A 27359-nucleotide genomic window follows, 5' to 3' on the forward strand; every position below is an offset into this window, starting at 1 on the left:
TATATTTGGCCACATATTTTTCCATTTATTTTAGCGACTTCATTTTGTTGTGGTGTCTATGGTATATATTGCAAGAGCAATAATTGTTATTAAGATATCTTCCTCTTTCATATTTTCTAAATTTCTATAACTTATTTCATATTTCTTTTCTATGAGTACATTGTACAATAAGAACATACCAGGAATGTCACTCCTATTTTTTAAGGACTAAAACTAAGTGCGTATGGAGAAGTAGTCAATAAATGTTATTAGATACATGAACCTAATGAAAGGAGGAGGAGGTAGTGGACAAAAAAACAACTATTGAATTTTGTTTGGGGGATGTGATGTGCTAAGAGGCATGTTTATAAAAAATGGTCACGATGTTGCATTTCAAGAAGACAATGATAAGAAACAACATGTTTGTAGGGAATAATGAAAATACAAGACACAATTTTTTGATTACATAATGAGTCATAATTTAGACCTTTGAATTTTTCATGTCAAAGCTTACTCAATATGTCACTGCGAGTAATAAAAATTAATGGAAAAGTTGATGAACCAAATCTTCCAAATCTATAAAATTTCCTAGTATCAACCAAATTCCAATTTCTATGACATGCATAGGATATTTTAAATCCTTGATTAAAACATTGTCACATGATAAATATACTATATTAAGTTCACATGAATAAGAAATTTCATATACTAATATGAGGATATGGAAGAGATTTGGAACACATAATACATCCTAGAATGCATAATCAATAATTATATTGATCATCACCTCTCTCAAATTTTCCAAACCCTACAACACCAAGAGATTTTTCATCACTGACAAATATTCATTTTCTATTACATTCTATAGGAGGGAAAAAATATTCCTTTTCCTTATGAGAAAAATGATCCTTCATTAATAGGCCATTATTTATAATAAGTACTAGTTGTTCCATGGAAGTGTAGACTATATTGAAAATGTGCATATTCATGAGAAAAAGAAAAATAAAAAATATTGTTTTGGTTTTTATTTTATTTTTATTTATTTTTTTATTTTTTTCTCTAAAAAAATTTAAAATCTAGATGACCATTTTACCCACAAAAAATACAAAGTCTCTAACTCGATTGTTTATTTATGTATTTAGTTTTGACCCCATTGAATAAAGGGGCCAGTTCAGGGGGTTTCGGGCCCTATTATTTTTATTTTTAAAAGGATATTTCTTCTTCCTATTCTTACATTTATCCTATTTTTGGTCCTATATGGTGTTATTAGATGTGACTATAGTGCTAATAAATCCAACATGCAAAAGTTTGTCGTGTTAATTAATGAAAGGGATTAAAAAGTAGAGCTTAATTAGAATATTGCAATGTAAGACATATAAACAAAATAGGCATTATAAATGTTAGTAATGATCTCTCACACGCACACGCACACGCACACACATACACATACACATAGTTCATTTGTATTTTTTACCTTATAGCCTTTAACTACAATTCTTGGTACTTTGAATTTATATGGGTAGTGTTTTATTCAAAACGAATCACCAGGATTTCAAGAAATTAATTTATTTTCAAGTAAGTGGAATGAAATCACATTGTATTTCGTAAAAATGGTTTTCGAATTTCCCCAACTTCTTACAGGTATTCAATTCCTGAAAGGTAAATTTGTAAATCACCATAGATTTAACTTTCAATTAATCCACATTCTTTTCCATTTTTATCATCCCATTTTGTTTCCTTGAGGCATTACTATGGTTAGTTTCGTTTCAGGCGATAATTTGGTAATGCTATTTACTTCATAGTAAATATTATATGTGGATTTCGATGAGAAGTAAATTGAACTTCCAACCAAAGGATCACTTAGAGAATCCATGTTAAAAATATGTCAGTAATTTGGATTCAAATGTAGAAACTAATCATGTAGTCTAAACAGAGGATATTTTCACCTAGAAAAGTTGGTTTTTTCCTGCATATTTTTGGTCAAATATAGTTGAAATTTAAAAAAAAATCAAGTTACAGTTGTTAAGTTGTGGAATTTGGTGCACTTTGTGGGTTTTGATGACGTTGAATCTATGTCAGTATTCAAATCATGATTGAAACAATGAAAATCACAGATTTTGCAATCGAAGTATACTAAAAAGTATACTTCGAACAATATTGTCCCCTGATTAGACAACGCCAAAAATAACCCTCTATCTGTTAATGTCTAAAAAAAGGTTATTTAAATAAGTGGCAATGACGTGGACTTCAAATAATAGAATTCTATTGTTTTTCAAAAAATCATAAAAGGGAATTAATGTTTAATGCTAAGTAGAGGTCGTCCTACATTGTGGTTGATTCACAAAGTTGTTGCTAAATAAAAAAAAGCAAACTCTTATTAATTAACTTATAATAAATTAAAAGTAAATATTACTGTGTCTTTCTAGTGATTCAACTTTGCAACTTTGTAATTTACTAATAAGTGACTTAAAATTTTTAAAATTTAAAGACAATGGTGGTGTGACTTTTTACAAGTTCAATTTTATAATTCAATTAAAATGCAATTTACAATAAAGTTTTAAGTAACTCAGAATAACTTAAAAGGAATTATTAGTGTGATTTTCTAGTGATTCAAATTTGTAATTTACTAATAAGTGACTTAAAATTTAAAGACAACAATGGTGCGACTTTTTACTGGTTCAATATTATAATTTAAGTAAAATTCCATTTACAATAAGGTTAAGCAAGTTGTTTGAATTTTGAGATAAAATAATCATTATTTAATAAAGTAACTTTCAACCAAGTTAATTAATTGAAAATAGATAACAAATATTATGAAGAATAAGGTGGGATTTTCTTTTCATTTTTCTCATATTTTTACTATTGTTGAAGTGTGTAGTTAACCTCAAACATCATTTCTTCCCTTGCAGAAAAATTCATTACATCTAACACAAGAAAAATGAAATTTAAAAAGAAAAACAAATGTAAAACTTGGCAATATTATGGTTATATTTACGTTAGCCTCCCTCTAATACCCATTTTTAACCTCTGTGTCGTACATCTATGCATGGCGATATTGAGGCTGGGATCCCTATGGAAGTATCCACATGATTAGGCTAGTAGGCTCAATTATGACATGTCAAGGCTAGAGTTCCTATGCAATGGGTCTAAGGTTTAGGTTGATGAGATGAATACATATGATATTGGATTGTAAGGTGAGTTATATTATGTGGTCTGCATGCTCATGTAAATGTGTTAAGTATAATTTTGGGGCTAGTGTGCCTAGTAAAATATGTCTTATAAGACTATGAGGATGAAGATCCTAGATTTGTAATTATGATATAGTTACACATATAATAATAAAATAATTTTATTGTGGATCCCACTCCACATCAAAAAGTATGGGGGCCATGCAACTCAAAGGTGGCAAAAGGAAACATGGTGACATGATAGGTGTTGGTAAAAAGGACACTTCAGGCCCACATGGTCTGAGAGGGTGCCATATAGTAGAGAAAAAACATGCATATCAGAAAGGTTAACTTTTTTCCAAGAGGGAAGGCATTGAGTTGGATAGTTATGGATGTAATTCACTCATAGAGTACAAAGATTCATATTTAGGAATGAGTTGGTAAGCCTCATGTTGGGGCTCTAGGACCAACTTAGGATTTTTAATCAATGAGTCTTGTGCACAGACATTGGAATTTACTAGAGGTTCGGTGAAATCGATTTTTACTGACCAATGAGGGAGCCTTGTTTTGTGTTATGGAACTGGTTGAGATGTGTTTCAGTTCAGATAACCAATTGATGAGATTTGAGATTGGATTTCAGAAGTAATAAGAAGCTTTTTCAAGTTATGGCCTCAAAGGTTACCTGAAAGCTCAAAGAGAAGCATAAGTTCCTGGAAGCCTAGAGTTGATACCATTCCTGGAAGCCTAGAGTTGATACCATTCTTAGATGGCCATAAGGTGTCCTAGAAAGTAGGCACCATTGAGGGACTATGGGTGCAAAGAAGGGTCATGCCACTTCAATGTAGGCTTCAGGGGAAGTGTGAGTCTGAGGTTGGAGTAGTGGCTACTAAGTTGGTACCTAAGTTGATTATGTATTGATGTTTTATGGTTTATCCCATTACCTTTGGTGTTGCAACCCTAGCTCATGGGTGAATCGTGGTTGAGATTTATGAATCACACAGTTAATGGATGGGTTGAACATGGAGAGCCTGCAACTAATTGAATTTGAGTTCCAAATAAGTTTCTACTATGTGATTTATTATATTAATGTGCCATGCTTATAATTATATGTTTTCCTATTGGAAACCCTAGTTAGGGTTTGGTATTTATATGTATTGATTCGACTATACAATTTTTATATGATATGAGAATAATTGTTTATTAAATGTGTGAATAAATGCCTAATTATTAGATGATATATAATGTTTGCATATTGCATGAAATTATGCATGTTAATTTTCATTTTATAGTTATTTCCATGTACATGTGCATTCAGCTTGGCAAAAATGGTATAGTGAAATTGAAAAATATATAATGCACCAAGTGGTCATAGAGTACCAGCCATGGGATAGTGTCGTCACAAGGGCTTTGGAATGAGCTAGGTTTTGGAGTTTGTACTAAGTTTTTAAGTCTTTCATTGGAATTCTGCAAATTTCAATAGTGTTGGTTAAGTTGAATTCTTTCGCTGGGGGCTGAGGACATTACAAGGTGGTATAAAATCCCAATTCACAACATTGGGCAGAAATGAGCTAGATTCAGGGGTGAAATGAGAAAATTGCATGTTTCCCACCAACTATTTAATGAAAGTCACAACGATGGGAGTGAATGAAATTCACCCTAGAAAAGGGGGACAAGTGGTAGGAGAGTATCAAAAGGATAAAATTAGTGCAAAAGGAGGAAAAATAAAAGGAATGATGGGCAAATTTAGTTTCATATGGCTAAATTTATGTGCAGTGCATTATTTTTGTGTATAAGTGGTTTTTTATTTATTTTTATTAATATATATATATAGAGAGAGAGAGAGAGAGAGAGAGAGAGAGAGAGAGAGAGAGAGAGAGAGAGAGAGAGAGAGAGAGAGAGAGAGAGAGAGAGAGAGAGAGAGAGAGAGATAAAATAAATAAAGAAGCTAAAGTGGGGGTAGGGTTGCAAGGTGAAACCTATTCCTACCCCATTGAGCACGTTCTAGCACTGTCCACAGTCAAGCACCAAATTATGGAAAGGTGGTAGCCAAAAGGAACTCGGTTGCAAGGTCCTATGAGCTTACATTGAAAATTTTGTGAAAAATTATTGTGGTAGAGTAGAAGCCACATATGTAGGCCCCAAGGTTGTGCAAGTGGACCTATTCTGATAAACCATCACTCAAGTTTCTATTGGGAGGTTCCATGGAGAAGAAATTGTGGTGGTTCTATGCTACAGGGCTAAGGTGATCATAACCAAGCTAGTGATCCAGAATCAAGGAAAAATTCAGTGGTGAACATCTGTAGGTGGGTAGTTTGTAATGACCTACCCAAATTTTCTAGTATAAAATTATTTTAACTTAAGAATCACTAAGTTTTATAGGGATTATATACAAATCCATTAGAAATTTGAATATTTTACAAAGATATCAACAAGCATGTCCTGAGGATGAACCACACTAGTTGGTTCGAAATGCGTCGACAAATGAAATATCATGTGATTTAAGCCGAAAAGTCTATTGTAAACATTTTATAGTTTGCATACTAGGGACTAGTGATATTTGCCAATGTTTCTAAACTTTAATCTAAATTCGCATCTTGAAAATTTTCTGTAGCCATAGGCCATAATGGGCCATGAAGCCAAGGTGGTGGGATGAAATATGGGAGAGGAAGTAACCATGACAGGAGGCGTGGAACCCTAATATCAAACCCCCCTCTCTAGTAGGCCTAGTTGTTGATAAAGTTGATCAAAATAGTAAAGGCATCAAGTGGAATATGGATAGTGATGGCTCTTGAAGGCCTCTCATGAAGATAAGTATCTCTTGACTTATGATTCTCCTTTATGTATTTCATTTTCTTTAGACTTATAGATCTGGTTATTGTTTTGATCATTACTTATACTTCCTGCATGTGTATTTGAGTATGTGGATGTTTCTAACCCCCTTTATAATATGTGAGAAGCGTATCCTTCTTAAGGATCATGGATAAGAAGGAAGAGAAAAAATAATGTTAGAAGAGGTAAGGAGGCACTAGATGAAAAGATGACAAAGTGATATAAGCTGCCTATGTTAAATGAAAAGGTACACATGTATCTGAATACTACAAGGTATGCATGATATATATTGTGTCAATGTTATGTTTCAACTGTACTATTGAATGACAAGGTAAGCCCTAAGGTATGATTAGAATCTCTCCTTCTAAAATGGCTCATGCATGCATCTGAAAGTAATTTGGATTGATGGTTCATATGATGAAATGGTGCACTTGATATTGAACAAGTCTCTTACCTCTTAAACATGATAAACTTCTTAATTCTATGGGGCTACTTAATGTTGATTGTTGATATAGTGGTATACTTGATGTTAGGCTAAAATCTATCTTTTGAATATCTTGATCCCATAAATAAGGCTAACACATTGACTCTAGTAGATGATACTCATGACACTTGACATACATAAGACATGATGTATTTCATGTAGAAGGTTAGTTCATTGGTTTCTATATACAATATTATTGATGATGCTTGTGATGAGCATGATGAAATTATGGAAAAAGGGTTGACACTCTTGTTGATTTGGTAAATTTCTATTGAATGACCTGAACTGATCCTATTGATAATGGTAAGAATGATAACCATGCTAATGGAAATATAACTATTAGATTGATATTGTAAATCTTTTATTAATTGTGGTTATATTTTGATGTGATTAGTAATTATGGCATATGGTGAAACTGAATGCCCTAACTTGATGGATTGACTTGATATAAGTGAGATTGTGTTCATGATCTTTGATGTGTGATGTCACACCTGTCAGCTACCCCTACCATGTGACCCTAAACCTTGACAAAAGATTGATGTCATGATGTGATGATGTAGTAGGTGTTGTTATAATGTTATGACCATGATGGATATATGTTTAAATTTATGATCTAACAGATATGATGATGCATGAAAGTATTATAAACATGTTGATGATGTGAATAAATATGACTGAAGTGGATTCCCATTCAGAGGGAGAATATATCCATAATATTATTACTCCTATTACTATTTGAATTATATGTATATTCTTTACTGTTGAAATATTATTTATGTGCATGAATAGAGAGATATATGACATTGTTGATCTGCAACAAAGGTCTAATATGAGGTGAGATAGTTTTATCTCACTCTAAGACTTAGTCGCACAGAATATAGCCTACAGGTACGACTATAGCCTCCTAGCCACATCGATGGAAGATCGAGGGTGTGACCGAGGCACTAAGATAGTTTTGGGAAGATATGACCATAGTTGATCACTTACTATGCTTTAGAGAGTGACTGGGAAGCCACTGTCGATCAAATAACATCTTGAAGGGTGAAACTCTAATATTCCAACCGCATAGAGGAAAGACTATGGGTGCGACTATGAATGTTGGACACAAAAATGAGGTTTTGTGCATGAAATCATATGTTCTCCTGAAGGATATCAATCCTACAGACATGAAGCTGACAACATAAAGATCTATGAGAAAAAAATTGAATGATTACTATAATATGAATATATATACTAAACTTGTTTTTGCAGGTGAGCGAGACATGCATATAGATATGTCATTATGCTTGAAGTTTGTACTACAAGAGTTTGGCATAATTTGACTGATGGATATAAATGAGTAGTGTTTGGAGTTTTGACATGATGCTTGATAATGACTTATAACTTTGACTTGATGATTGAGATATGCTTTGGAATATAGATATTTGTACGATAGAAAATTTGGATTTGAAATGAGTACTAATGATTTGATTTGACATCTAATGATTTTCCTTAATGAAAATGATATATGAGCACAATGAATTCCAATGACTTATATGGGTATTCAAGAATGGTTTTTTATTGACCTCCTTATTCTTATCACAATGGTTGAAGTATTGATAGTTGTGATTTAGTATGAAGATGGAACTCGCATGACTTATCCTTGGTGTATGCATTTGCAACTAGTGATAAATATTACTTGTATTGTGATCATGAGAATGACTTGATGAAGTTTGGATTGATATTTCTTGATAGATGGAAACTTGATAAATATATGAATTCAAGACTTGATATGAGCCCCACTTGTCACCTAGTCTAAAGAATTGATACTGTAGTGACTTTGATATCAATTTTGATTTGGCTTCTAAGCTTTGACGAGATGACATAGCTGATTTGATTGTACAATATTATGATTATGAGCATATTGGTTTGGAAAAGTGTTATATTTGGAGAGAGAATTATATGAAGCAAGCTCTCTAATCCAGATATGTTTGTATTGACAGTTATCTGGTGAAGCCAAGAAGAAGGTGTTGGTCAAAACCTCTACATCAGAATTATTCTAAGGTATGATTTTGAGGAAATGAGCCTACGATAATCAAAGTAAGAGAGATATGACTTTTGAAGCTTGAAATGATGAATCATGGCATGATGAATTGACCTCTGAAGTCGAGAGAAGAAAATATATATTGCGCAGCTATTGAGGAAGTGTTGGAAAGTTGAAATGAAAATACTTGGACACTTTAATTGAATTTCTAGATGTTGTGAAGAGATATTGACATGTCAATCAACAATTGGCTAAAGCATTGATGTTTTATTTTGAACATACGTTTGCATATATATATGATGTACATAGTACCTGAATGAGTTCATGATTGAGTTGTTTCACTGAAATAGAGTTTCCACTGAGCATCCTTCGAGATACTTGCATGAGATGATCAATTTTTATCTGAGATATTCATCCTACAATATGTAGTTGCAGGAATGTACTGATGATGTTTGGGATAATTATTGATGAGCACATTTGGATGATAATTTAGTATGATATTTTCCATAATATCTTGGATGAGAGGTCCGTAGCATGACCAAGGTTTGCTACGATGTGGCTAGCATGGCTGGCTATGAGGTAGGATGAAGAAGCTCTTTATAGAGTTGTCTTACCATGATCTAGATATTACATGGATACATTATGATGAAAAAGAGTGGGATTTGATTGGTAGAGAATCCCATATATAGTTAGGACTGAGATAATTTGATATATTGAGTCAGTGCAGCTGTATGAGACAAGCTTAGGCTTGTGGTAGGCACCTCATTGAGAGGGATAATGAGTATGGTGTCCTTTTAGGATTTATGTGTTTATTTATGTTATAACATGATATTTTATTCAATGAACTGCATGAACAAGGGACAACTGCTATTGCTTAAAAGAGATCAAGATGATACTAGATATGAGTATGATTAGAGCATGGTTGATTGAGGACACTAAGCCAACTCTTCTTCCCATGGTGTGGAATTGAGATAAAGGGATCCTAGGGTTGAGGGAACTCTAAACAATAGGGTATCACCCCTATCTGTCACCCATAGGGTTGGATATGTTGCTCCCCTACATTCATAGGGTCAGAGATGTTTATCCCCTATTTGGTCTATGTAGAGTATACGCCAGTATGCATCATACCAAAAAGAAAGGCTTGTTGAGAATACTGCTCCATGTCTAGCCAACAGGTTGAGAGTGTACTTGGGGTGTATAACCCAAGTCGAATATGATGCAGGTGTTCTACCACATGACTAGTTAGAGTCATCGATGGGAAGATCAGTAGGCAATAGGAATGGGTTGAGATAACCCTATGTGATTCCGAGTTGAGAATGAGCTCCCTGATGTGATACCAAGGTTGAGATGTAATCTCTTGTGTGTGTGTTTAGATATCCTATTGCTTGATGTGGGATTGTAGATGTATAGCTCCCCCATGAGATTCTAGGTCGAGATGTGCTCCCCGATGTGGTTCCAAGGTGACATGTGCTCCCTAATGATATGCTCTCTGATGATGATGCAGGTCGTAAATCTGACTCCCTGTTGATGTTTCTAGGTAGTAGCCCGCTAGAAGAGATTTCAGGTGGTAGCATGATGAATAAAGGGTGTTAGCTTATGCTCCCCTATGATGACAAATTATTCTTCTTTTAGATTTGAGAATGTTAAACATATGAGAAGGAACAATCAAGAGATAAGCATGAATAAGCAAGAGATGAATCGAGATAAACATTTATGATTCGAGGTGATGGGATACTTGAGATAGGACATATGATGTGAGGATGGGATATTGATCGATGGACAATTATTGATAGGTGTAATTCACCCTAGTTGAGAGGGCACGTTAAAAATATCCAACTGCGATAAAATCCTAGTTTGAACAAGTCACTTGATGGAGTTAGTAATTGCATTGAATTCCTATTTTCAAGAGGACCAAAATTGATCTAAGTATCAGTCAAATTGGATAAAACTCATAGGAATAAAAACTGACATCTGCATATTTGATAAGGTTGGCCCTAAAGCAAAGTGGACCCTCTTGGATGGTTATAAATACAAGTGACTTCTACCTCATTTGAGTGATTTTTAGGTCGATTTTGGTCCTCTCGAAAAGAGGAATTCAATGCAATTATTATCTCCACCAAGTGAGCTCTCTAAAGTGGAATTTGACCGTAGTTGCATATTTTTAACACATTTTTCACAGAGTGACAAGTTAGCAGTTTAGTGCTTGAATGGGGCCAGGGGTTGAACTATCTTGGACATTTGGTAGTTTTGGGTTGAATGAGTAGTAGTTTAATGCCCTATTAGTTCGAGGCCAAATGAAAAATAGTTTGGGACTTGAATGGTGCGAGGGTCCTCAATGTGGGAGGCACAAATATAAGTTAGTGGCTGACAACATGAGTGCAAACGAGTGATGATGTGGTTGGTGAGGTGGAGGGTCCTATCACCCACATGGAAAATAACGTGGAAATGGACCCACCTAATGATTCTAGGATGATTTCATTGGTAATGAGTCCTATGATGTGATGATTGAAGCATATGGGTTCATATTAGAAATTTGAGGGCATTAGAAAAAATTGAGGGTACATGGTGACGAATTTCAGAAGGAAGTGGGCTTAGAATAGTTGAGGAATTGGGGAATGGAATGCAATAATTAATAGGGCCATATATTTTCTCCCAAAATTTGGAATTTGGCTCGCGAATAGTAAAAAAAGGGTAATTTTGAGCACTATACAACAATAAACCAAGAATTTTGGATCGTGCTCAAAGTTCCACATAAATTTCAAAACAAAGTTGGATGAAGCATGACGAGGAAATTATTCCTAGTAGGATAAAATTTTAGATAGCATAAATGGATAGTCAATAGATATTTTTTTATGAACATACCACATTTGCAAGCTTAGAATTTAAAATTGAGGGATAATTTTGGGAGAAAATCTCACAGGAAGTTATATATATAAATGGTCTATTGTTAAAAGGAAAGCATGGAATTAAGGATGATTCTCCTTAATGCTAATTCAATCAATCATAAGAGAGTTGAGTCAACTTCCTTTTCATCATGAAGAATGGATGAGTGTTTCTTATAAAGCTATTTTGTGAAGGAAAATTAGCAACATAAGTAGCATAAGAAGCCATGATACAAATGTTAGGAAGGATACCAGACACCATGATTTAATAGGTATTCAAAAAGATTTATAGCTACAATAATGATGTTATTCCTTATCTATTTGGAAATTTTGTTTAACTTGGCACTTTTAGAATGCTATACTAAGCCTAGTATCTTAGACAAAATAACCTAGGAAAATAATTTTGTGTTATAAGGATAACACTTAATGGTTATAAGGTTACTGAAAGATGGAATTCCTTGAAATGGCTAGATAATTGATTGGTTGCATTTTTAATAGTGGTACTACCCTACATGGATTTTCATATTTATCCTCCTTGAGGATATCTTGTAAAGAAAACATTATGTAGTAGACTCAAAGAGAGAAGGCTTGCCACTAAATGGGAAGTCCATAATTTCAAGAAAGGGGGTTTGCCCTTGCTATTATAATGCTTATTAGTTTGAGGATAGAATTTTCAAGATGGGCAATTCCCATGAAAATTTAGAAATATAGAATGTAATGTTGAAAGGAAACATGCTTGATGTTGTTTAGGATATTGTCACATATATAAAATTAATTGTTTCTTATTGATAATGGAAACATGTAGTAATTTTAATATTACATCAAGAGATAGTTAAAATGGGATATCACTTTATTCTTCTATTCAACTAACATTGTTGAATCATGGATTTAGAAAAGTGAGAAGCTTTGCAAAGAGATATGGAAGGAAATGAGAAGTTAGGGTTTGGTTTGACATACCAATGCTAGGTCATGGTCAGATATTTACATGAAATGATGGCAATCAATTTTTTATGGAGTTGTTGTTAGGTGTTCCAAGAAACCATTAGAACGAAGCTCTGATTAGGAATAAATACAAATTATTTATGTCACTTAAGTTTCTTGAAATGAATAGTAAGGGATATATAATTAAAGCAATTGTATAATAAAACAAAGAATACATTGTAAAAGTAGCAATATTGGCTACAAAATAAGTCCATGAACAAGGTATCATTGGGTTGTGAAAAGTTATGATGACTTTGTAACAATATCATATACAGGTTTTGTTATAGGGGTATAGGTGGTATAACAAATTTCCTATATGGAATAGTAGGTTATAAAATATTATCATGAGTAGGTGATAGGGTTCTGATAGGTACAATGTGTTACAATAGGTAGATTGGTCATAAGTAGTGACAACTTTATAATAGGTTATATAAGGCTTTCGACAACTATTACCATAGGTTGTAATGAGTATGTAACAATTCTATGATAGGTTTGTGAAAAATTATGGTATGCTCATGATAGGTTATGACAGGTCTTTTAACAGATCATGAAATGTACAAAATCGGATTGTAGCTATGCCATAATGGCCATTGTGGGATGATCATGACAGGTTGAAAAAGTTTTATGGTAGGCCATAATAGGTATATACAGCTGTGATGTGACTGGGTTATAACAACTGTAATAAAAGGTTCTAAAAATGTATAACATGACTACAATAGGGTCATGTCATGTATTTTGAAAATCATTGAGCATTCATAGCATGGGCTTTTAGTGAATTACAATGGTTAATTATGAACATGCAATGATTGATATAAAGTTCCCTAATGAAGGCATTATATTGCGAAATGGAGAATTTTGATTTCTTTGAGTGCCAGGTTCGGTATGCATGTCCATGTAATAGTGACAAGGATTGGTATAGTAAAGTAGTTCTTTATGTGGCATGCACATTGGTGCAAGATTGCCATAAAAAATCAAGGACTAGGTTAAGATGGTATTAGGTGTAAGATGCTAGAATGCATGAAATACTTTAATAACTTCCGACTGAACAATATGAGGCCACAAGTGACATTTGTGGGAACTATTGGCTTATAGAATTGGGTCATGGAGTACTTCAAGGTAGTTGTAATAGGAACAAGAAAATGAAGTAAACAAACAAGTTATGTGAATTGAAAATCACCAAATGTAATTTAGTTTGCATAAAGTGTTATAGTAGATGCGAATATGTTTATGGAATACCACAAAAGTGGTCATGAAAGGTAGAGAAAACCTGAAACAAAATGAATGATAGGAATAATCCTAGTAATCCTTTGTATTTTACATTGCAGGAAGAGATAATGGTGAATATATGTGGTGCTATGGGTTGCGATAATTCTTGTTATGAACAACAAGGAGGGCAAGACAAAGTACGCAAATAAAAATTTACTAGGCGGGTATCATAAACCTTTTGGATGAATGTACGGTAGTTCAAGATATTGGAAGGCTACAAAAAACAAAGGAATGATAGTACCAATATGGAATGTAGTTGGCTAGTAAGTAGAAATAATTAATGGAAAATGGAAAATGCCACAAAACAAAATAGCCATGTGATTGAGTTCCATATGTATAAAGAAGGATAATCCCTTTGACCCTTTTGATATTGTTTAATATGAATGCAATGCATTTAAGATATATGATTGTTGCTAACCCTAGAGACTAAATATGGCTAAGGTATGCATGAATTGCTATGCGTATTAGAGAATATATAATGTATATATGCGTAGGGTGTATGGAGCATATGTATATTGTTGCATGTATACTGATTAAGATAAAGTTGAGGAAAAGAGGGTTATGTTTGTACCTTGTGAAAGAGGGAGCAACACTTATTATTTTATCCAAGTTGGCTTCAAAATATAATGCAAATACATGTTGTTGATATGCAAGAATATGAGAAACTCCTGAAAGTATTCTAACCCTTCCACCTTGCCACTTCAACTTTACTTTTCCGTGACCAACGATTCTAGCCTTCCTATCATCCCCTTAGAAAACATCACCACCATCATATTTCTCATACTCACAGAACCACTCTCTATGGGGAGTGAAGTGAAAGGATGCACCTAAGTCAATCAACCATGCCTCATGATCTACATCTGTACTTGAAGAAGCCAAGAGCACATCCCCACCTTCATGTGAGGTAGTTTTCGCCTCTGCAGAAGGAGCAACATCAAATCCCTTTCCTTAATCAAGAGCTTTAGATTTACAATCCCTTTTGTAGTGCCCTTCCTTTCCGCGTTTCCAGCACACCACCTTTATAGGTTTCCCTGGAGATTTAGATCTCGCTCTAGATTTAGATCTCCCACTCAATGACTTATTTTTTATTCTGTTCTGGGACCGTCCTCATACAGGCAAGGCATCACCATTCTAGCTCTCCATATTTTTCCGTCTCATCTCCTCCGTGAGCAAGGATGATACTATTTCATAAACCTGCAAGGAAGTTGCATTGCTACCTATTGCAATAACCAGACTATCCCATGAATCTAGTAGAGAACACAAAAAATTGATGCAATTATCTTCATCTAAAATTTTAATATCAACAGATAATAACTGACTTACCACAATATTAAATGCATTCAGATGTTCTGTCACCTAGTCTCCATCTTTCATCCTCAGGTTATATCTTTTTTGTAGGAATAGTTTATTCACCAGAGACTTAGATTGGTACAAAGTCCCTAACTTGTCCCACAAAGCCTTCACCGTAGCTTCCTATTGTGGCCACAACTACCACCCTATTGAAACATGCCTCTGATAGAAAGTTTTCAATGGGTCCCCTATAAATCTAGTCTGTCATCCCTTCGAATGGTCTGTTTCATCCCAATGATTTTAACTATGTGGAGAGCCAAATCTTCCATTCACAGATGGGTAAAGCCCTTTAACAAATCCCTCGCTTAAGCCATTCATTCTTATATTTATCAGTATTTGTTTAACCCCTCAAAACCCTCATCTCATCAATATTTCAATTACCATGCCTTATAGTGGAAATCCTTCACAAAGCACACATGAATCACCCCTTTCTCTCAACGCACTCCACCTTGATCAAAGGGAAAAGGGCTGATTTATCATGAGTGAATGAAAGTGATGTGAGTAAGTCCTCCATCACATCGCAAATTGCCGACCGTCCAGGCCCCAAATCCATATATAAAGGCCACATAAGCATTGCGGACCTGACGGCCATAGTAACAGAGGTATATTGTGTTTCGGATCCAAGACCGTCGCTCATCACTATCGGCAGGGTCTAGGATCTATGCATATGGCGCGCCCTAACCACCTGGACCTGCCGATGATTACAAACCTGACATACTAATTTTCAAATCCACCCTAACGACCATACACGGGTCTTTCCATATATCCATGTCTTTGTGATGAAACATTAAAGTCGGGGTTTTCCAAAGGGAATGGTAACATTACGGACCTGAAGGAATTTATGAACATTAACGTATATATATTTTCAGGTCCGCCTTCCAATCACATATTGCATATTGGTGAAGCCCCGGGCCTTATACATATTATGCAGAACGATATAGTGGACCCACCAACCTATCAAATATGACATATATATATTTTCAAGTCCAAAGCCCTATCACACATCATGATCAGCGGTGCCTCAGACTTGTGCATATTGCGATATGTGATGGGCCAGACCCGACGATATTTACAGGCTCTGGCATATAATATTTGAGGTTCGGCTTGGGTGATTGACTTGGGTTTTTCCTGCATTTTTCTTTGTTTTCCGAATTTTCTGAAATTATAATGGGATCGGGCTTTCATGTAAAAGGCAAGCCTGTGCACTCCCGATAGTGCAATTGTGCATTGGGGCAATGCAAGGCATGGGTCCTATGACCTGAGAGGGAGCCGATACCCAATTGCGATGAAAGGAGGCCCTCGAAAACTATGCCAAGCCTATGTTTTGAGCGGGAAATTGCATGACTATGTTTTATGCATAGGTCCTTTTCACACTTGTTTCCACAGTTATAAAATTAATGGAAGCAGTGTCTGTGTTTCATGTGAACGTCTCTATCATATCACTCACAATTATGAAGCTAATGATAGCTATCTCTGCAAGCGAGAAGTAAAGGACGCAGGATGGGATACAAACAACCATGGATGCAGAAGCTCTGCATTTAAGGGTCTGGATGCAAGCGTTTCGGGTCAGGAGCCCACGCGTTGTCTATGCATTCCATAAGCAGAGCTGTCCCAGTCTTCATTATGGGGAGGCAAGACACAGTCACCCTTTCTTCTAGCACTTGTTCTCCTCCTCAAGAAAGGAATCGACCTGGCCGTTATGCCTTCTACGTGCTAGCGGTCATGCTAATGGTCCTATCTCTGTGCACTTGATTGGCATATCTGAAACAGTGGGAAGATGAAGAGGCAAGGTGACCTCAGCTTGTCAGCAGTTTCACCGACCTGTCGTAGTTGTACATACTGATCTGTGTAATAAGAAGAGGTAGGGGAGGTCATGGAAGGCTGAGGGTCATTCAAGGCCACATAAGTATTAACTCCGAAGAGTAGAAATGGCTTTTGATTTTTGAGAAAAGAGTGTTGCCTTATTGTGAATGAGGAGGACTGTTTTTGAAGGAAGAAGGAGCCTTTAGTTTGAGGACTGATTGTATTGTTTTGGATCATAGTTTTGTTACTGGCATGAATGTAAATGTGATTTATATTTATGCACATTGATGACTTACAGTTCACTATTAGTCTTGTTAAACTGAATGTGATTCAGTCTCATGGTTAACTTGTGAATGGTCTCTTATTTGAAACTAAATTAAACATCAATTTTAGTTTTAATTCCATAGAAGAATGTGGATTCCTATATGAGTGATTGGAATGCAATTTAGCGTTAATACAGTCTTGTCCAGCTGTGAATTTAGTGATTGATTCATTTGGACTTGAACCTATGCATGATGTTTAACCTTCCTTTATTACGCTCCTGCTGAACATATATATATATATATATATATATATATATATATATATATATATATATATATGATGTTTAAACCTCTGTATCATGCTCTTACAGGATAGATTAGAGTAGTTAGAAGTAGCATCAACAGGATTTAATACATAGAGGTTAGATGTTCTATCTTTGTTGATTTAACTAGAGTCTTTCTCCCGGGAGCAATCTTTTGACATGTTCAAACAATTTACGGGGTCCCTTAAAACCCTGTCAGAGCTAGCCATTCCAGACGAAAGAATGTCTAATTGGGACTTGCGATCGGGTTAGCCCCTCTTGCTTAGCATTGTGAACATTTGACATGTCAACAAATTGGCGCTAGAAGGAGGGCCTAAACCACCCTCTCCAGCTTTTCAAGATTTCATCTATAAGTTCCACTCATGGATTCAAAAGGGTTAATGTATGGATCATAAAGGTTGAAGAGATCCTGCCACACATTTGAAAGAACCTCACTTTGAAGAAACAGAGACTCCTCTATGTCCTATTTCTAGGTCACCCAAGGAAGAGAGACTGTGGGAGTATCCTGTCACTGAGGAACAAGCAGTCAGAGCACTTACTCGGGCTTACACTCGTTCCCTCTCTCAGCTTCCCATCTTTCACTTTTTACCTCCAACAACTAAGAGAAAGCCAAGGATCTTTACCCTGAATGAAGATACATCTGCAGCCACTTCTCTCGAAGACATTATGCTAGAATCCTTGCAATGTATCGACACCCCTTGGGAATAAATTCCTGAGGATTCCCCTTCTAAAGGTAACCCTTCACTTGATTTTGGGAATCATAGCAGAGAAGCCTCCGACAAAACTTCCCTTCCCATAATATGGCCAACGTTCCTCCTCGAGGTGGGAATCAGCCTCCACCTCCTCCTCTGGGTGGGAATCAACCTCCACCTCCTCCGAGAGCACTCCCTCCCTGGCTTGCATAAGATGTTGTAGTAGTACCTGGGTAGCAACATCCCTTACCCAAAAATACAGAAAAAGTGTTACCTAATTTCGACACTGAGCGGGGAGATACCGCTGATAACCATATTCGCTCTTTCTCCTAGCCTTGCACAGGTTGGGGGTCACTGATGAAGATGTTGTGTGCCACCTGTTCTCTTTTACTTTCATTGGTGTGACCTCCACATGGTATTTCAACTTGAGAATAGGGTCAATCACCTCTTGGGATGCGTTTCAGCAGGTCTTTTTAGACAAATTTGGTGATGACAAAACACCTGCGACCTTAGTTTTAGAATTATCTCGTCTGAAAATGGAAACAAAGGAGAAGGTTAAGGATTTTAATATCTGATTCAACACCTTATTCAATAGAATCCCAGCCACCGCTAGACCTACTGAGGAAGTTCTCATGGAGTTTTATGTCTCTGCTCTCCCTGTCCCTACAACAATGTGGGTTAAAAGGAGTAATGTGCAAACCTTACAAGGTGCTATTGATGTAGTGAAAGTTGAAAATGAAATGATCAGCCTCACGACATGCCACACTACAACTGGAGAAAAGAAAGCCCCTCAGACATCCAAGAAGAATAATGGAAATGATAACAAAGGGGATGAAACTAAAGACAAGGACACCACGAATGTGGAAGGGTTTCATCGGATTATTAAGAAACTTACGAACACAGTAATTGATATGAGAAGGAATCATGGAGAGAGTACTAGTGGTAAAGGAGGAGATTATAATAACAGAAAACCCTTCTAACCTTTGTACCGGAAGAAAATAGAGGGTGGTCATGGTCAGCTCATGTTGCCTGCTGCACCTAATGAAGGGGCTTTAAACAGAGAATAATTGGCTTTGATTGGATCACTCCCCAACAAAGAAGAAACTATACTGGAGCTCGAACCAGAACAAGGAGATGAAGAGGAGTACCAAGTAGAGGAACCCTTGGCTGAGGAAACCAAAATTAATGTGCTGTGGGATTTCCATAATGATGAGAATGACGACGAGGGAGACAACACTACAGAAACTAATGCTAATGAAATCCACATGCGCAGTAAAGGGCCACTTCCAGGTGCGACAAAGCCCTTAAAACAAACAAAGCAAGATCTTTGCCGTGTGAAAGAATTCACCCCTAGAGTTCCTGGCGGTCAATCCAAGAATACCCCTATTGCAAGTCACCCAGAGAAAGAAAATGCATCTCCCACTGCAACGAAGGCTCTCAACATGGTAAACTCCCACTTAAAAATGGAAAAAATGGTATATTTACTCTGCCTTATCCTGTTTATAACATCAATTATAATATTGTGGATGATCTCAAGAAGTCTAGGGCCAATATCACATATTTTGACTTGTTAAAATTAATGCAGCAAAGAGAGCTACTACTGAAAGCCATGAATGAGAAAATCTACAAAGACCCCACCACCTCAAGCACCCAAACCAAGAAGCCAACATCCAGACCTATTAGTACCATGAGTGCAACCCAAATATACTCAGCTATGGAGGCTACATTGTCAAAAATGAATCGAAAACCCCAAGATGTCAGCGCAACCATGATAGGGGGGAAATCGAAATATATGACCCCACCGATCCTCATTACATTCAAAATTTTCAACATGAACATCTAAAATTTCTTGGTAGACTCTAGTGCCTCATCCACCACCATGCCTTATGCTGTGTCTAAAAGACTTCAAGCCATACCTGAAAAAACTGGAACTCGAATCATGCAATTAGATAGGACAAATGTGATAGTGATTGGAGAATTGAAGGATGTGTTGATTCGGATGGCTGCTAAACCACAGTACACACATGTCATTGATATAGTTGTAGTTGATATACCTGAGGCCTATGGAATGCTACTTAGCAGGGACTGGTCAACAAAATTGAATGGATACTTCTCGATTGATTGGTCCCATCTCTTGTTGCCTCAGAAGGGAAAGGGTGATATGCTAAGAATCGATAGGGAGAGATACATGAAGTATGTGGTAACAGAATTAAATGGTCACAATGAACCTATAATGTTTACCAACTCCATCCTTGGTAACTATAGTTTCAATGTTTATAATACAGAAACCTGTGTTGGAGAATTTCATGCAGAAACCGTTGAAGAAACTTTGACACACACACAGTTGGAAATTCGCTCCTATAATCCAACTGATGAGCTATCCTATATTATAGTAGATGATAGGACCAATTTCTTAGATAGTATTTTAATTTATGTAACATTAGATGCAATATCCTGGACACTCTATTTTGACGGCTGTAACTGCCTTGAAGGTGTAGGTGCTAGAAGTATTCTCATTGACCCGCAAGGGAACCAACATCTAATGGCCAACCGGTCGGAATTTGCATGCACCAACAACATAGCGGAATATGAGGGCCTGATGCAAGGCCTAAAGAAAGCCATTGGTATGAATGTGAAAAATCTTAAGGTTTTTGATGACTCACAGATAATCGTAGAACAGGTAAGGAAAAGGATACATTGAATTTCTCCAAACCTGGTGAGGCACCAGCATGAGGTATGGGATTTAATTGATAGTTTTGATTCCTTTAATATTACATACATACCTCGAGGCCAAAACCAAGATGTTGATCTGATGGTTAATATGGCTGCTAAACTTTTGCCTGATTTTAGATTGAAGAAAAATAAATGCTCTATTGAATTTATTTTCAGACCGTCCGTGCCTGATAGCATCTCGAATTGGCATGTTTTTGAAGATGATGAGAAAATCCTTGAGTTCTTACACTGCGATAAGACATTTAAGAGTGCAGTCATTGACAAAAGAGAACATGACAAGCTTATGAATGAAGAGCAAGATGAGGAAAAGGATCATCCCAATGTGATTCCAAAATTAGTGGTTAGGATGGAGCACTTGTATGACTTCCATGATAAATTCAAGAAACCTACTAACTGCAAAACACACAGCTTGTCCATGAAGTATGAAATGGTCAACCTTGGGACCGAAAAGGACCCAAAAAATGTTAATATGGGCCTGGGGTGTTCTCCACTAGAAGAGGATGCATCTGTCAAACTATTTAAAGAATACAAGGATGTCCTTGCATGGACATATGAAGACCTAAAGACCTTTGATACCAGTATTATGTAGCAAGTGATCCCTTTGGAAAAGGAGGCCAAGCCCTACCAACAAAATCTGCGTAAGATGCGTCCAAGCTTAGAACCATTGGTGAATAAAGAACTGAACAAGATGTTGGATGCCAAAATCATATTCCCGGTCAGACACACCCACTAGGTAGCTAATCTCGTGCCAGTGAGAAAGAAAAATGGAAACATCAGGCTGTGTATTGATTTCAGAAACCTGAATAGAGCATCTCATAAGGACAACTATCCTGTCCCTTCTATGGAACACATCCTTTAGTGCATTTTTGGGTCTGAAATGTTATCCCTATGATATGGGTTTTAAGGATATAATCAGGTACTGGTATCGCATGGGGATCAACTTAAGACAACCTTCAACACCAAATGGGACACTTACGCATATCGAAAAATGCCTTTTTGGCTCATTAACGCAGGTGACACATTCTAGAGAGCTATGGACATAGCCTTCCGAGGGTTGATGAACAGATCGGTAGTGGTGTACATGGATGACATCACTGTGTATTCATATCGCAGGAGGGATCACATTTATCACCTGAGACAAATTTTCAAAAGATGTCGAAGGTATGGAATTTAATTGAATCCCAAGAAGAGAATCTTTGCAGCCATAAAGGGGAAACTACTGGGTCATATCCTTTCTAAAGACGAGATTGTGCTTTATCCTGAAAGAATACAGACCATCATGAGAATACATCCCCCTGCCAATAAAAAAGCCATGTAATCTTTCTTCGGGAGGACTAACTTCGTCAGAAAGTTCTTCTCAGGCTTCACCGAAATAATACGCCCCTTGTAGCCGATGATGAAGAAATACGTTCATACAAATGGAGCAATGAAGCCAAGGAAGCGTTTCGGCGAATCAAGGAAGCCATTGCTGAAGCTCCTGCACTGTTCAGCCCTGATTTCAGCAAAGGATTTTTCCTATACATCTTTGCTTCTAACCTTTCATATGCCGCAATTCTCACTCAAAAAAATGATGACGGCAATGAATTCCCCATTTCCTACATGAGTTCAAATCTCCAAGGAGCGGAACTAAATTACCTAGACGTGGAGAAACAGGGCTACGCAGTTTTCAATGCCATTAAAAATTTCCGCCCTTACTTACTAAATGTCAAGACCAAAGTCATCGTGCCCCATCCAACTATAAGAGCCCTCTTCATGCAGAAAGAAATGGGTGAACAAAGAGGAAACTGGATGACTGCCCTGCAAGAGTTCGACTTGGAGATAAAGCCGACATAGATAGTTCGAGGGCAGGGACTTTGCAGGCTAGCGGTAGAAGCCTTAGCAGACCAAAAGGAGGCACCCAAAGAATCAGGAACATCGAGCGTACAATATGCACAAAGGGAACTCAGGGAGGAGCTCTTATGGAGTAACGAAGCGTTTATGTATGAGCGAGAAGCATCGAAAACCTTTTTGGACCCTGAGTCGTGGTACCACGACATACACTTCTATCTAGTGTGGGGTTCGTGTCCTGAACACATGGATGCATCACAGAGGAGAGCTCTCAAATTAAAATCCAATCTGTATTATTTGGCCGATAGCATCTTGTACAGAAAAAATCATGATGGAATCTGGCTGAGGTGTTTAGAGAAAGATGATGCCAACCATGTATTGAAAGAAATGCGCGACGACCTAGCAAGTGATCATTATGACGGAGAGACCACTGCCCACAAAATATTGAGAGCTGGATATTATTGGCCCACAATGTTTAGAGACTTGCATGCCTATGCTCACAAATGCAAGGCGTGCCAAACCACCGCAGGACGAGAAAGAAAGCCCGCTGTTCCCCTCAGGCCTGTCATGATTTTCCAAACGTTCCAGCAATGGTTCCTAGGAAAGATCACTCCAAACTCCTCACAACAGCACAAGTATATACTCATAGCAACTGATTACTTCACCAGATGGACCGAAGCCATCCCGCTCCGGAAAGTGAATGAAGATGAGGCAATATCATTCGTTGAGAAATTCATTATCAATAGGTATGGCATCCCTGACGCTCTCATCTTTCATAGCACTTCTTATTTTCCATCTCTGAGACTGACTGAGTTTGCCATTGATAAGTCAATCCACATAAAATATGTAACAAACTATTATCCCTAGGGAAATGGAGTTGCAGAGTCTTCCAATAAGAACCTTATCTGCGTAATCCATAAGATAGTCACTGATAACCAGAGGAATTGGCACAACGCCTTGAAAAATGCCCTTTGGGCCGATAGGGTCACCCCTAAAGTGGCCTTGGGAAACTCTCCATACTTCTTGGTCTATGGATAGGAAGCCATCTTGCCCCCAAATGTTTCCCTCCCATCCTTACGGCTCTCCCAAGCTTCAAGAGGAACCCCTTCAGCCCCGCTTCAAGACAGGATCGACCAACTGTTGAAGCTGGAGGAATTAAGGGATAGAGCCAGAATTAAATTCAAAAATCACCAAATGATTGTGAAAATATGGTTTGATCATCATTTGGCCGGAGATAAAGATTTCCAAGTGGGGGAACTAGTTCTAAAATGGGACAAGCTAAGTGAGCCAAAGGGTAAACACACAAAATTCCAACATCTATGGCTGGGCCCATTCCAAGTCATTGAAAAGTTTGGTCAAGGGACTTACAGGTTGAAAACATTACAAGGGGAGACTGAAAAGCTCCCTATTAATGGCCAGCATTTGAAGAGATACTTCCAGTAGGCATCGCTTTGGTGGTTACCTCCTGAGTAGGTTAGAGTTCATTTCTTTTGCTGTTAGTGTAGTTGTATTTATGTCCTTTCCTTTGTTTTCTGCCAAGTTTGTTCTCCTATTGTTTTGCATCACATTCCTTTACAGCCAGCTAATTGTAGCCATCCAATATCGCTTTACCTTTCAAATATGCCCTCATTCGCTACTCTCGGCCTTTCCCTACCTCATTAGCTTCCTAATGATTCTGCTATTCCTGAATCCATCATTTCCATGCAAATCAAACATACCTTCTATCAGCCCATGAGCACTTGAGAATCAACAGTGGAATGTAAACTAAAACCCCTCATTGGCATCTGTTGAGAATTGCGTGAGATCTGTTGATAACTTAAATATCTGGAGCATTTAGGGGCATCTTTATAAAACAAAAAAATGTGTAACTATAGCTGGACTAGCCTGGGGGAACACTGAATTTAAATAAATCCCACTCAGACCTAGCCTATACTTGCTTGTAAGGTTTACAGTCATTCTCTATTGGTCCCATTCACCACGTTAAATGGTCCAATACCTGTTACTCACAAGTAAACCCCCTTTTCATGGGCTAAGCTCACTGTCTCATACCCTATGGCAAATCTAATTGTGCTCTAGTCCTTGAGCCTAAAACTGGAAGGACTTATCTAAAAAGAAATGAAATGTCAAGTCCTTGTGCCAATCTGGAAGGACAGGTTGTTTGGGAAGCCGGTTAGAGTAAGGATTGTTGCTGGGTTCAGAGTACCAGTTGACACAACAAGCCCAACCTTGCTTAATAGATTTAAAAATATGGCATAATCCATGACTGCACCCCATTCAATCAATAAATATAGCACCAAAATACTCATATAAAGTGCAAGAAAAACATGTCTACATCAAGCTTGATGAGCCATAAAGAGCTGAGGTACACACCTAAATAGGTATGGACAGACCAGTGACAACCCTAAAGAGATTTTTGAAAGTGGGAAATAGGTAGAGGAAGGTAACTAAACCACATAATACTGCCATTGGAGAATTCCTATCAAAATCCTATCAGCAAGTAGAAGTTATTTATCTCTATCCCCTCTGAAGCACTAATGTTTAAGTGGAACCCATGCTTGTCTATATAGTTTGCATTTCAAGTTTATTTTAACATCCTGATGTTCTATTGTTCTAAAGGTTATTTGGAAGCAGAGATAACTGGTTTGCCCAGTGGTTCGCCATTTGTTGTGGCCATAACTACCACCCTATTGAAACATGCCTCCGATAGCAAATTTTTAATGGGTCCCCTATAAATCTGGTCCCTCATCCCTTCGAATGATCTATTTCATCCCAGTGATTTTAATTATGTGGAGAGCCAAATCTTCCATTCATAGATGGGTAAAGCCCTTTAACAGTTCCCTCGCTTAAGCCCTTCATTCCTATATTTATCGGGATTTGTTTAACCCCTCAAAACCCTCATCACATCACTATTCCCATCACCATGCCTTATAGTGGAAATCCTTCACAAAGCACACATGAATCACCCCTTTCGCTCATTGCACTCCACCTTGATCAAAGGGAAAAGGGTTGATTTATCACAAGTGAATGATAGTGATGCAAGTAAGTCCTCCATCGCATCGCAAATCACCAACCGGCTAGGCCCCAAAGCCATATACAAAGGGCACATATGCATTCCAGACCCGACGACCATATTAACAGAGGTATATTATGTTTCGGATCCGAGACCATCGCTCATTGCTATTAGCAGGGTCCGGGATCTATGTATATGGCGTGCCCTAACCACCTGGACCCGCCAATGATTATAAACCCCGACATATTAATTTTCAAATACACCCCAACGGCCATACGCGGGTATTTCTATATATCCATGTGTTTGCGATGAAACATTAAAGTCAAGGTTTTCCAAAGGGAATGGTAACATATATATATTACGCACAGCAATATAGTAGACCCGCCGACCTATCAAAAATGACATATATATATTTTTGGAAGCCCTATCGCACATTGCGATCGATGGAGCCCATGCCTTATATATATTACGCACAGCAATATAGTAGACCCGCCGACCTATCAAATATGACATATATATATTTTTGGAAGCCCTATCGCACATTGCGATCGGTGGAGCCTCAGGCTTGCGCATATTGCAATATGCGATAGGCCAGACCTGGCGATATTTATAGGCTCCAACATATAATATTTGAGGTCCGACTTGGGCGATTGACTTGGGTTTTTCCTGTGTTTTTCTTTGTTTTCCAAATTTTCTGAAATTATAATGGGATCAGGTTTTCATGTAAAAGGCAAGCCTGTGGACTCCCGATAGTGCAATTGCGCATCGGGGCAGTGGAAGGCATGGGTCCTATGACCTGAGAGGGAGCCAATACCCGATTGCGATGAAAGGAGGCCCTCGAAAACTATGCCAAGCCTATGTTTTGAGCAGGAAATTGCATGTTGACTTTGTTTTATGCATAGATCCTTTTCACACTTGTTTCCATAGTTATAAAATTAATGGAAGTAATGTCTGTGTTTCATGTGAATGTCTCTGTCATATCGCACACAATTATGAAGCTAATGATAGCTATCTCTGCAGGTGAGAAGTAAAGGACGTAGGAAGGGATACAAAGAGCCATGGATGCAGAAGTTCTGCTTTAAAGGGTTTGGATGCAAATGTTCTAAGTCGAGAGCCCACGCGTTGCCTGTGCATTCCATAAGCAAAGTTATCCTAGTCTTCATTATGGGGAGGCAACACACAGTCACCCTTTTTTCCAACACTTGTTATCCTCCTCAGGAAATGAATCAACCTGGCCGTTATTCCTTCTACGTGCCAGCGGTCATGTTAATGATCCTATCTCTGTGCACTCATTGGCAATCTGAAACAGTGGGAAGATGAAGAGGCAGGGTGACCTCAACTTGTCGACAGTTTCACCAACCTGTCGTAGTTGTACATACTAATCTGTGTAATGACAAGAGGCAGTGGAGGTCATGGAAGTTCGAGGGTCGTTCAGGGCCACATAAGTATTACCTCCGAAGAGGAGAAATGGCTTTTGATTTTCAAGAAAAGAGAGTCGTCTTATTGTGAATGAGGAGGACTGTTTTTGAAGGAAGAAGGAGCCTTTAGTTTGAGGACTGATTGTATTGTTTTGGATCAGAGTGCTGTTACTGGCATGGATGTAAATGTGATTTATATTTATGCACATTGATGACTTACAGTTCACTATTAGTCTTGTTAAATTGAATGTGATTCAGTCTCATGGTTAACTTGTGAATGGTCTCTGATTTGAAACTAAATTAAACATCAATTGCAGTTTTAATTCCAT

Source organism: Pinus tabuliformis, chromosome 1_2 (assembly GCF_031772625.1).
Source record: "Pinus tabuliformis cultivar Carrire ecotype Pingquan chromosome 1_2, CPIR1, whole genome shotgun sequence".
In the NCBI taxonomy this organism is placed as follows: Eukaryota; Viridiplantae; Streptophyta; class Pinopsida; order Pinales; family Pinaceae; genus Pinus; species Pinus tabuliformis.